At 42.0% G+C, this 13,522-nt stretch overlaps 1 protein-coding gene across 1 annotated transcript in view; it reads right to left on the bottom strand.

The window, feature by feature from the left end:
* The window catches only part of LOC126481455 (peptidyl-prolyl cis-trans isomerase-like 1), a 95,659-nt gene that overhangs the window by 26,170 nt on the left and 55,967 nt on the right, over positions 1–13,522 (bottom strand). The gene's annotated exons all lie outside the window — the stretch shown is intronic.

The following is a 13,522-nucleotide window of genomic DNA, read 5'->3' as shown; positions in this document are numbered from 1 at the left end:
GCATGATCTGTCTTCTTATCTCATCTTTACAACTTCCTGTGCTGCAGATGGTTGACCCAAGGTAGATGAAAGAATGCACGACTTCCAGTTCCTTTAATCGATCTGTGAGCTGGATCTCTTCTTCTCAATCAATTATCATGAGCTTGGACTTGCTGAAGTTGATCTCTAATCCATATGCTAGACTAATGTCCTTTATTCTTGTTAGCAGCTCAGCAAGCTCATCTTCGCTGTTGGCTAAAAACACAGTGTCATCAGCAAACCGGAGGTTGTTGATAGTTCTCCCACCAATTGAGATGCCTATGCTCCAACCATCAAGAGCTTTCCTAATGCAATGTTCTGCATAGATGTTGTACAGTTGTTGGGATAGGACACAACACTGTCTCACACCTTTGGGTACTCTAAAGAATCAGATGTGCCAGCACTTGTCTTTATAACTGTGAAGTGATTATTGTATAGACTTTTGATTAATGCTATCAAGTGGGATCGGGCACCGAACTCTGCAAGCACCTGCCACAACTTTTCCCAGACAACACAGTCAAAGGCTTTCCTATAGTCAAGGAAGCACATGAAAAGAGGAACACAGAACTCTCATGATTTTTCTATTATTTGTCTTATTTTGAGGATCTGTTCACGAGTTCCTTTCCCTACAACAAAAACTGCTTGTTCTGTGGATATGTGAGGCTGAATGTATGGCTTCAAACGTTGGTTCAGGATGTAGAGCAAAATTTTACATCAGTGAGATATGAGGGCAATAGTTCAGTAGTTGGAGCAGTTTCTGATAGACCCTTTCTTGTGTAAGGGGATGAAGAGAGACTCTGAACAGTCATCCAGTCACTTCCCAGTTTCCCATATTCTTTTACACAATGAATGCAGCACATTAATACTTTCCTGTCCAATTTCTTTGATCATTTCTACAAATATACCATCTACACCAGGGGCTTCAGATGTTGAATCGCATTCTCTATTTCACTGCAGAAAATTGTAGGTTCCAAAGTATGTTGCTCAACTGCTTGATTTTCCATACTTTTGTTAATTCCAGAGTACAACTTTTTACACCACTGTTTCCACTTTGCAATAACATCTTCCTTATCTCTGATAGGGCTACCCTTCTCAACATCTACCACTCACGTACGAGGATTAAATTCACCGGTGACGCTGCTGATTTTCTTGAAGAGATCACGTACCTGATTGCTATTATGATGCTGTTCTATTTCATTACAGATACCATTAATGAAATGTGCTTTGTCCTTTCTTCAATTCCGCTGTATTACTCTGCACAGGTTCTTGTATATGTCTTGATCCTGGGTAGTGTAGATACCAGTTTTCTTCGGATGGCTTCTCTCTTCGATTAACTGTAGTGTGGACTGCGATATCCACGGATGTTTTGCATTCTGCGATTGTTCTGATGTCGGAAGTGACAAGGAAACAACATTCTTCATTCTGTCCCATATTTGTGATGCTGGTGCTTCCTTTTCAAAACTGATCTTGTAAAGTTTTGGTATTACAAGTTCATCAAAATTGCGAATAGATTCCTTGTTTCTGAGTCCCAGCTGTCTTTCTTCACTCTTCTTGGTAGATTTAAGCTTAATGTGCATTTTCATGGATAGCAGAATGCGATCACTACCACAGTCAGCTCTGGGAAAGGTTTTACAATCTAAGACTGAAGTCTTCCAATGTCTTCGCACTAGGATGAAGTAAATCTGGTTTCTAAATTTATCACCAGGTGATATCCAAGTGTACAGTCATCTTGGGTGGTGTTGGAACATTGTGTTATAGATGGACATGTCGTTAGTCACACAGAAATCCAGAAAGTTCCTGCCTCGTTGCTTTCTCTCACCAAGACCATAAAGTCCAACGATGGATTGTAAGTGCAAGTCTTGGGTAGTATCTCCAACTTTAGCATTGAAGTCACCTTGGATTATTGTCTGTTCTTTGGTAGGGATCTTACTAAGGACTTGCTCCAGTTGGTCATAGAACTTCTCCATCTCCTCATCTGATGCTGTAGCTGTAGGAGCATAGATCTGAATTATGTTGAGTCTGCACGGGGAAGCATTCAGTTTGATAGCAATGATCCTTTCATTAATGGGTTTGTAACCTACAACACAGTTGGTTAGATTTCTAAGAACAACTATCGTGACACCGTTCTTTCTTTGGTCACTATTCCCTGAGAAGTACACAGTGTTTCTTCCTTGAGTCACGAAAAGTCACTTCCTCTCCAGTGAGTCTCACTAAGCCCAAAAATATCCAGGCCATGCAGGTCCATTTCTCTTTCTACTATGGCAAGTTTTCCTGTCTGAATTAGCTCATGCACACTCCCAGTTGGAATCTTTCTTACAGAGCACAGGGATAGTTTGGCCTTGTCAATTCTCTCAATCCCCCCCCCCCCCCCCCCCTCCCCCCTCTCCCGGAGATCCAACTGGGGGACTTGAAGCTCCGGATAATTTAGAACTGAGCAAATCCAGGGGTTCTCATGGGAAAAGTAGTATCAGTGGTGGTTTCCTGTTGCCTTCCACTGATCTCCAATACCTGTCTGCTCACCGACTCAGTTTCCCGCTGGGGTTGGTTACCCAACCTTACTCCAAATTGCTCGGCTTAACAGGGGCACCACGTCTAGTTAGAAAGTTGGAGAACTGAGGTGACAGAGGCTAAGGGAACTCTCTTGCTGAGTTCTTGTAATTGCGTATCATCCCCATTGTTCTGCCAGAGTCTCAAGGTGTTCGCAGAGACTCCCCCAGGTCATCTGGCACTCTCTAGGTCTACCTCTACAATTTTTACCCTCCACATTACCCTCCAATACTAAACTGGTGATCCCTTGATGCCTCAGAATGTGTCCTACCAACTGGTCCCTTACTTTAGTCAGGTTGTGCCATTATATCCTCTGCTCCCCAATTCTATTCCATACCTCCTCATTACTTATGTGATATACCCATCCAATCTTCAGCATTCTTCTGTAGCACTACACTTCGGAAGATTCTATTCTCTTCTTGTCTAAACTATTTATCATCCATGTTTCACTTCCACACATGGCTACACTCCATAGAAATACTTTCAGAAAAGACTTCCCGACACTTAAACCTATAGTCAATGTTAACAAATTTCTCTTCTTCAGAAATGCTTTCCTTCCCATAGCCAGTCTACATTTTATATCCTCTCTACTTCAACCATCATCAGTTATTTTGAAACTTCCTGGCAGATTAAAACTGTGTGCCCGACCGAGACTCGAACTCGGGACCTTTGCCTTTCGTGGGCAAGTGCTCTACCAACTGAGCTACCGAAGCACGACTCACACCCGGTACTCACAGCTTTACTTCTGCCAGTACCTCGTCTCCTACCTTCCAAACTTTACAGAAGCTCTCCTGCGAACCTTGCAGAACTAGCACTCCTGAAAGAAATGATATTGCGGAGACATGGCTTAGCCACAGCCTGGGGGATGTTTCCAGAATGAGATTTTCACTCTGCAGCGGAGTGTGCGCTGATATGAAACTTCCTGGCAGATTAAAACTGTGTGCCCGACCGAGACTCGAACTCGGGACCTTTGCCTTTCGTGGGCAAGTGCTCTACCAACTGAGCTACCGAAGCACGACTCACGCCCGGTACTCACAGCTTTACTTCTGCCAGTACCTCGTCTCCTACCTTCCAAACTTTACAGAAGCTCTCCTGCGAACCTTGCAGAACTAGCACTCCTGAAAGAAAGGATATTGCGGAGACATGGCTTAGCCACAGGTACGTCTTCCCGCTCCCGGGATTGGAATGACTCCTTACCCTCTCCCTTAAAACCCACATCCTTTCGCCTTTCCCTCTCCTTCCCTCTTTCCTGACAAAGCAACGGTTGGTTGCAAAAGCTTGAATTTTGTGTGTATGTTTGTGTTTGTTTGTGTGTCTATCGACCTGGCAGCACTTTCATTTGGTAAGTCACATCATCTTTGTTTTTAGTATATTTTTCCCACGTGGAATGTTTCCCTCTATTATATAAATACATATATACATTTTTATAATGTGTATGAATAGCTTTTTTTGCATGATCCAATTTTGATGAAATACAGCATTACGATTTGCCTAGCTATGCTGAAGTTACCAGTGAAAACCCCATAAAAATCCATAATAAGTTTTTGAGATTAGGGTTTTCAGACATACACACATACAGACAAACAGACAGATAGACAAGAAAGTTTTAGTAAAACTTCCGATCACAATATTTTTTTCTTTTTTTCATGATCCAGTTTTGATTAAGTAAGTGACCCAAACTATGCTCAAGTTACCTGCGAAAACCTCACGATAATTTGTCTAGTTGTTTTGGAGATTAGCGTATTCAAAGACGAACAGACAGACACAACAGTTTTACAGATTTATGTTTTGTATAGATATATGGACATTGCCATTGGTGGGTAGGCTTGTGTGTGTCAGCAATACAGAGAGCCGTACTGTAGGCGCAAGCACAACGGAGGGGTATCTGCTGAGAGGCCAGATAAACGTGTGGTTCCTGAAGAGCGGCAGCAGACTCCTCAGTAGTTGCAGGGGCAACAATCTGGATGACTGACTGATCTGGCCTTGTAACATTAACCAAATCAGCCTTGCTGTGCTGGTACTGCAAACGGCTGAAAGCAAGGGGAAGCTACAGCCATAATTTTTCCCGAGGGCATGCAGCTTTACTGCAGGGTAAATAAGGTCTGAATCAAAGGCTCAGACGGTTCTGCGACCGTGTAGGCTGCCGATTCCTTGACTTGTGCCAAAGGGTGGTTGAGTTTCAGGTTCCGCTGAATAGGTCAGGTGTCCACTATATGCAGGAGGCGGCTACACAGGTAACAGGGGCTGTGTGGCATGGACTGGGCGCTTTTTTAGGTTACAGGGTCTCGGGAAAACACAAAAAGGACTGCGATCACAATGAGTGCAGGCTGAACACAGGAAGAATGTAGATACAGGAGCCATTGGTATAACAGTTGTAAAATGTCGTAGCTGTGTTGGGAAAGTACCAGAGCTCCAAGTGCTAATAGAAAGCACTGATGCTCAAATCGTTATAGGCACTGAAAGCTGGCTAAAGCCAGATATAAGCTCAGCTGAAATTTTTGCGAAGAACCTAACGGTGTTCCAAAATGATAGGCTAAACACCGTTGGCAGAGGCATGTTTGTTGCTGCTAGAAGTAATTTAACTTGTTGCAAAATTGAAGTAGATAGTTCCTGTGTGAGTTAGTATGGGCAGAGGTAATTGTTGGCAACCAGAATAAAATAATAACTGATAATTTAACTTGTTGCAAAATTGAAGTAGATAGTTCCTGTGTGAGTTCGTATGGGCAGAGGTAATTGTTGGCAACCAGAATAAAATAATAACTGAATCCTTTTACCAACCTCCCAATTCAGATGATACAGTTGCTGAAAGGTTCAAAGAAAACTTGAGTTTGATTTCAAACACGTACCCATCTCATACAATAATAATTGGTGGTGACTTTAATTTACCTTCGATATGTTGGCAAAAATACATGTTTAATTCCGGAGGTACGCATAAAATATTGTCCGAAATTGTGCTAAACGCATTCTCTGAAAATTGTTTCGAGCAGTTTGTTCATGAGCCCACGCGAATAGTAAACGGTTGTGAAAACAAACTTGACCTCTTAGCAACATATAATCCTGAGTTAATAACGAGCATCAAAACTGATTCAGAGATTAGTGAACACAGGGTTGTCGTAGCGAGATTGAATACTGTAATCCCCAAATCCTTGAAAAATAAGCGAAAAATATACCTATTCAAAAAAGCAGATAAAAATTCACTTGATGCCTTCCTGAGAGACAATCTCCACTCATTCCAAATTAATAATATAAGTGTAGACCAAATGTGGCTTGAAATCAAAGAAATAGTATCAGCAGCAATTGAGAGATGTATACCAAATAAATTAACAAAGGACGGAGCTGATCCTCCTTGGTACACAAAATGGGTTAGAACACTGTTGCAGAAACAACAAAACAAACATGCCAAATTTAAACCGACACAAAATCTCCAAGATTGGCAATCTTTAACAGAAGCTCAAAATTTAGCGCAGGCTTCAATGTGAGATGCTTATAACAGTTTCCACAATGAAACCTTGTCTCGAAACCTGGCAGAAAATCCAAACAGATTCTGGTCATAAGTGAAGTATGTTAGCGGCAAGAAACAATCAATGCCTTCTCTGTGCAATAGCAATGGGGATACTATCAAAGACAGTGCTGCCAAAGCAGAGTTACTAAACACAGCCTTCCGAAATGCCTTCACAAAAGAAGACGAAGTAAACATTCCAGAATTCGAATCGAGAACAGCTGCCAACATGAGTAACGTAGAAGTAAATATCCTCGGAGTAGTAGTGAAGCAATTTAAATCACTTAATAAAAGCAAGTTTCTGGCCCAGACTGTATACAAATTAGGTTCCTTTCGGAGTATGCTGATGCATTAGCTCCATACTTATACAATCATATACTACCGTTCGCTCGATGGAAGATCCGTACCCAAAGACTGAAAGTTGCACAGGTCACACCAATATTCAAGAAAGATAGTAGGAGTAATCCACTACATTACAGACCCATATCGTTAACGTAGATTTGCAGCAGGATTTTGGAACATATATTGTGTTTGAACATAATTAATTACCTTGAAGGAAATGGCCTATTGACACACAGTCAACATGGGCTTAGAAAACATCGTTCCTGTGAAACACAACTAGCTCTTTATTCACATGAAGTGTTGAGTGCTATTGACAAGGGATTTCAGATCGATTCCGTATTTCTGGATTTCCGGAAGGCTTTTGACACTGTACCACACAAGCAGCTCGTAATGAAATTGCGTGCTTATGGAATATTGTCTCAGTTATGTGACTGGATTTGTGATTTCCTGTCAGAGAGGTCACAGTTTGTAGTAATTGACAGAAAGTCATCGAGTAAAACAGAAGTAATTTCTGGCATTTCCCAAGGTAGTGTTATAGACCCTTTGCTGTTCCTTATCTACATAAACGATTTGGGAGACAATCTGAGCAGCCGTCTTCGGTTGTTTGCAAATAACATTGCCATTTATTGACTAATAAAGTCATCAGAAGATCAAGACAAACTGCAAAACGATTTAGAAAAAATATCTGAATGGTGTGAAAAGTGGCAGTTGACCCTAAATAACTAAAAGTGTGAGGTCATCCACATGAGTGCTAAAAGGAACTCGTTAAACTTCGGTTCCACGATAAATCAGTCTAATCTAAAAGCCGTAAATTCAACTAAATACCTAGGTATTACAATTACGAACAACTTAAATTGGAAGGAACACATAGAAAATGTTGTGGGGAAGGCTAACCAAAGACTGTGTTTTATTGGCAGGACACTTAGAAAATGTAACAGACCTACTAAGGAGACTGCCTACACTATGTCCTCTTTTAGAATACTGCTGCTTGGTGTGGGATCCTTACCAGTTAGGACTGAAGGAGCGCATTGAAAAAGTTCAAAGAAAGGCAGCATGTTTTGTATTATCATGAAATATGGGAGAGAGTGTCACAGAAATGATACAGGATTTGGGCTGGACGTCATTAAAAGAAAGGCGTTTTTCGTTGCAACGGAATCTTCTCACGAAATTCCAATCACCAACTTTCTCCTCGGAATGCGAAAATATTTTGTTGACACTAACCTACACAGAGAGGAACAATCACCACGATAAAATAAGGGAAATCAGAGCTTGTACAGAAAGATATAGGTGTTCATTCTTTCTGCACACTATACGAGATTGAAATAATAGAGAATTCTGAAGGTGGTTCGATGAAACCTCTGCCAGGCATTTAAATGTGATTCGCAGAGTATCCATGTAGATGTAGATGATGATGGAATCCTGTTGGGTAAAATATTCTGGATGTAAAATAGTTCCCCATTTGAATCTCCAGGCGGGGACTACTCATGAGGACATCGTTATCAGGAGTTGAGGAAGTTGTTTCTGAAAGTATTTGTATGGAGTGTAGCCGCATATGGAAGTGAGGGGGGGGGGTTAGAGGAATTTGCGGCACAACTTGACTAGAAGAAGGGATTGGTTGGTAGCACATGTTCTGAGGCATCAAGGGATCACCAATTTAGTATTGGAGGGCAGCATGGAGAGTAAAAATCATAGAGGGAGACCAAGAGATTGAGGATGTAGGGTGTAGTAGTAACATGGAGATGAAGAAGCTTGCACAGGATAGAGTAGCATGGAGAGCTGCATCAAACCAGTCTCTGGACTGAAGACCACAACAACACGAGTAAACTGTCTTTAAGGAAATAAGATGTAGGGGTCAGAGAACGTTTGCAAATTTTGCCCTGGAACCAAGTTCTTAGAACTTTCTAAAGCAGAGTTCAGAGTTACATCAAGCAAATTTTTTCAACTGTGAGGCAGCTCAGATGTTGCAGTACTTCTGGTACTCTCTCTCATGAAGCAAAAAAGATTGTGGACATATGTCATTTCCTTGTGTGACTGATGTCATTTATTAGTTCAACTTAATATGGATTCCACACATCTGCAAAGTGTTTAAGTAAACATTGTGCAACTATTCTGTAAGTAATTGCTCAATAAGCAATGTAGAGTTTCCCAATATCCAATCAATGAATTGAAGACTGTCATTTGTTTTCATGCAGGTAACCCCACATGGTAAGTCCACTTTGCATTCTTTCGTGTTGTTGTTCCTAAGCGTTAATATGAAAAGACTGGTTCAAACTATTGTTATAGTTTTGTGTAGTAAGACTCTACAACATTTTTTTTTAAGTTTTGTGTTAAGTACAGATTCACAATTTCTACATCAGAGAGCTAGTTGTCAATCTGTGCATTGTTGTCTTGTGAATTGCAGAAAAAAGTTTCCAGAAATCCACAGTGGAGAAGGCAACACATGTACTTAAGATGATTCCTGATTCAGTTAATGGTAAGCCTCATGCCACAGCTGTGATTAATTACTGGGAGCAATTGCCTCAACCTCATAATATCCCAGACATTATTGGCAATGATTTTCACATTGTTTTGTAGATCGTAGGGAAGCAGTGGTTGAGAAGGGAGTATGGCTGAGTTGTAACCTATCCCCAATGTTATTCAATCTGCAAACAGTAAATGAAATTTTGGGAGGAAATTAAAGTTCAGCAGGAAGAATTAAAACCTTCTGGTTTGTCAATGACATTGTAACTCTGTCAGAGACAGCTACACACTTGGAAGAGTGGCTAAATGGAATAGATGGTATCTTGAAAAAGAGGTTATAAGATGAGCAACAATAGTAAAACAAAGGTAATGACACGTAAACTAAAGCAGGTGATGCCAAGGGAACTAGATTACAAACAGATACACTAAAAGTACTAGATTAGTTTTGGTACATGTTCTGGAAAATAAATGATGATGGTCAAAATAGAGAGGACATAAAATGCTGACTGGCTATAACAAGAAATGCATTTTTGAAATAAGGACTCTGATAATAACAAATACAAATTTAAGTGAGGAAGTCTTTTCTGAGGATCTTTGTTTAGAATGTAGGCTTGTAAAGAAGTGAAATGTAAATGATTAGCATTTCAGATAGAAAAAGAACAAACTGTTGATATTTCATGTTGTAGAAGAATTCTGAAGATTAGATGGGTAGTTCGACTAACTAATGAGGAGGTACTGAACAGAACTGAGGAAAAAATAAAATTTATGACAGAATTTGACAATAAAAAGGGATCGGTTGATGAGTCACATTGTGAGGCTTGATGGAATCATCAGTTTGGTAATGGTTAAATGAGACGGATAAAAATTGTAGAGAGAGACCAAAGAATGAACACAGTGTGCAGATTCAAATGGATGTAGGTTGTAGAAGTTACTCAGAGATGAAAAGGCTCACACAAGATGGAGTAGCAAGTAGATCCGCATCAAGCCAGTCTTCAGGCTGAAGACTGCAGTATCTACACTCTTTGTTTGTCTACCACTACATCCACAGAAATCACACTGACTGATAACTGGAAGCCCAATAATGACTAGGTTAGAGAAACATTAACACAACTATTAACTGTCCAAGTACAGAGTCCTAGCACTGACAACTGTATGCACACTGGCACAGACTGAATGGTGGAGAAGATGCAAGTGGTTGGGGTGCTGCTAGCAGTGGATTGCACTGGTGTGCTGCTACATCTCTCACCTCTTCCATAGACCAGTGCCACAGGCACTGGTGAGTGAAAAAGGAAGATGGATCACTGCTGGTGGAAGGGGGAGTAAGCCACCAGATCTGCCCAGGTGACCTGATGATGATGATGATGATGATGATGATGATGACAGCCATGATGGCAATGGCACAACAGCAGCTGGACAGTGAAGGCATTGTCTTCCATCAGCTCTTCAGCATCTGAAGAGGTGTCTTCCTCACAGGGATTGATCATCACCTGTCTCTGGCCTAGTTAGAAGTGGCCTCGACTGTGGTGCACAGGTTGCAGTGGCAACCTCCCATGTGCGATCTCTGTAGACCATGTGGCAGCAATAGATGGAGGCAGTGACAATAGGGGAATGTCTGCCAGGTGAAAGAGGTTGGTGTCTGGGCACTCATCACAAGACATCAGTGGAGCATCCAGGGTGGGCAACAGCTCCATCTCCATATTGTCAACACCCAGTAGCACATCCAGGAAGGAGCCTCCATGATACCTGGCCCCTATGAGGAGGAGGCACCTGCAGGAAGGGCATCTGATGGCACCTTCTGCAGGTGTGGCGGGTTGCTGGCCCACCAAGGGTATAGTTGATTTAAATGGCAATTGTGTGGTGCCCCACAAGTGTCCACAGTGCTCATTCACCAGTCACGTGTCTCCCGAACTGTGGCCAGCATCCATCCTGGCAGTTAACTGAAGATGTGCACCCAGACTGGATAACCCAAACGATATTGTGGAGGGTGTGGGCATGTCACAGGCCATGGTGCAAGACAAAGCAGGTGTAACAGCATCAGGGGTTGTTGGCCATGTGGAACCTCTGCTGAGCTGGTAATGCTGTATTGGCGTATAAGTCTGCCAAGAACTTTTCCAACTGTGTCTTAAATGTACGCATCATATGTTCCACCTCACTATTCAACAGGGTGTGAAATGGTGTGGACATGATGTGAGTAATAATGTCTTGGATGCAAAAATCGTGGAACACCACCGAGGCCAATTGTGGTCCATTACTGGAGATGATTATCAGTGGCAATCTTTCGATCACAAAAATCTACATTAGAGCCTGCACAGTAGTTTCTGCTGAAATGGAGCACATGCACATGACATATGGGTAATTTAATAGAGCATCCACAGCTACTAACCACAAGGAATGACAGAAAGTAGTGTCACCTTGACCCCACAGCTGATGAGGAGTGGGCCACAAAGAAAAGGTTCATTGGAGAGCTGTCTGATGCTCAGCACAATGTCTGGAGCCACAGGCAAGCTTGTCAATAACTGAATCTATGCTGGGCCAGTAGACAAAATGCGTCCCTAGTATTTTCATGTGGGTTATGCCACAATGACCATGGAGGAGAAGTGAAAGAATTCGGAACTGCAGGACTGGTGGAATGACAATGCTGACTTCATCCGAATCTGTATTAAGGAGAAGTGTTCCATCAACCACCACCACCACCGATCATGTAGAAGGAAAAAACTGCAGAGTGGGCTGATTCCTTAGTGGGCAGTTATTCAGGCCAATCTTTCGACACAAAATGGGTCATATGATGGAGCAATGGATCTTGTCGAGTGGCTTTCACTATACACCTTCCTGTGACTGAGAGCATATCCAATGCCTGCTGCACATGATCATCAATTTGGAAACACACAACTTCCATTTTGTTAAATTCTGGGACAGGACCAATAGATAAGCGTGACAGCGCATCTACATTGACATGATGAGCAGAGGGATGATAATGAACCTCGCACTGGTGCACACTCAAAAATAAAACCCACCACTGAAGTCTTCATGCAGTCCTGTCAGGAAGCTGAAAAAGCGGGCCAAAACTTGCCATGTGTAGTTTATGGTTTGTGATAAGGTGGAATTTCTTTCCATGAAGGAAGACATGGAACTTGCAGACCATGCAGATGATTGGCAAATGATTCCTTTAGTATTTGTGAATAATTGCATGGAGCTGCAGTCAACATCCTTGAGGCATATGCCAGAGGTTTTTCAGATCCATCATTAGCTTCCCTGTGAGACAAAACTGCCCGAAGCCCTTATTGGGAAGCATCTGAGGCAAAAAAAGCTGTTTATCCCGTCTAAAGGTACCGAGACATAGGGACAACATTAGCAATGATTTGATGTGGTTGAATGCCTCATCACAGTCCACCAAACAAAAGGAACACCTTTGTTCTGCAAATTGTTTAAGGGTTGGGAGACATCTGCTTCATAGGGGAGAAATTTTGAATAGTAACTAACTTTTCCCAAAAATGCTTGGTGTTCCTTCAGGTTTCACAGCTTAGGAAGGTTGGCAATAGCTGCTAGATGATGCTGCAGAGCACAGATGCCATCCTTTGAAAGAAGATGGCCTACATATTCTACTTCTGCCTGAAAACTCTTTGACTTCCACAGGCTGCACTTAAGATCTAACTCATGCAGTTTAGTGAAAAAGAGTCTGAATGTTGTCGACATGTCCCTGCTGGGAGCACACAGTGATGATGATGATGTCATGTACATAGTTTGCACAATAGGGGATGTCGTGGATTCACTGTTCTAAGAAATACTGAAAAATGGCAGGGCACTCGCAATGCCAAAAGGAAAGTGTGTGTAACAGTGTGCTGACGATCGTTAAGTGTTGGGGAATGACATCCAGATGAAGCTGTAGACAAAACTCTACCAATCAGTTTCTGAGAAACATTCATCACCTGCCAGTTTGGTGAGGAGTTCGTCGCTCCCTGGAATTGAACAAGAATCCACTACAGATTGAGCATTATTGTTGCATTTGAAATCTCCATAGAAATGAAACACCCTTGGTCTGCAAATGACAACCAACAGCTACAGGGAACCAGTTCAATGATACTCAAGCTCTGCAGCCTATCAAGTTCCTCCTTGACTGCTGATCTCAGTGTGAAGGAGAGGGGCCGAGAATGACAAAATTTAGATATGGCCATCAGTCTGAGGGTGATGCATGCCTCAAAATCCTATGCTGCCATCAAACCTGGCAAAACAAGGGACCAAATTCATAGCAGAGGTCGTCCACTTCCTGGAATAGAATAGCACCAGAAACAAGATAGACCTCACCTTGAATTTGGAACCCAAAACCATGAATGGATTAAGACCAATAATGTTCTCTGATGTTGCACTGTCTACTGTCATAAATGTGATCACCATCATGAGGAATTGATACTCAATGTCGATCATGAACTGTCCTCAAACAGGAATGGGCTGGTTCCCATAACAGATTAAATGACAATTTGTGGAGGACAGAGCAGGTTGATCCAGATGATGATATATTTCCAGGTTCAAGAGGGACACAGAGAGGACCCAGTGTTGACCTGGAAATGGAACGGTTTTTGCTGAGTCAAAAGTGTAATGTAAATCTACCTGGGGCTATCAAGCTCATGGTCACAGACTAGTGTAACACTATGCACCTCT

Source organism: Schistocerca serialis, chromosome 5 (genome assembly GCF_023864345.2).
Source record: "Schistocerca serialis cubense isolate TAMUIC-IGC-003099 chromosome 5, iqSchSeri2.2, whole genome shotgun sequence".
In the NCBI taxonomy this organism is placed as follows: domain Eukaryota; kingdom Metazoa; phylum Arthropoda; class Insecta; order Orthoptera; family Acrididae; genus Schistocerca; species Schistocerca serialis.
The sequence above is the reverse complement of the archived record's forward strand: the minus strand, read 5'-3'. Positions and strand labels throughout refer to the sequence as shown.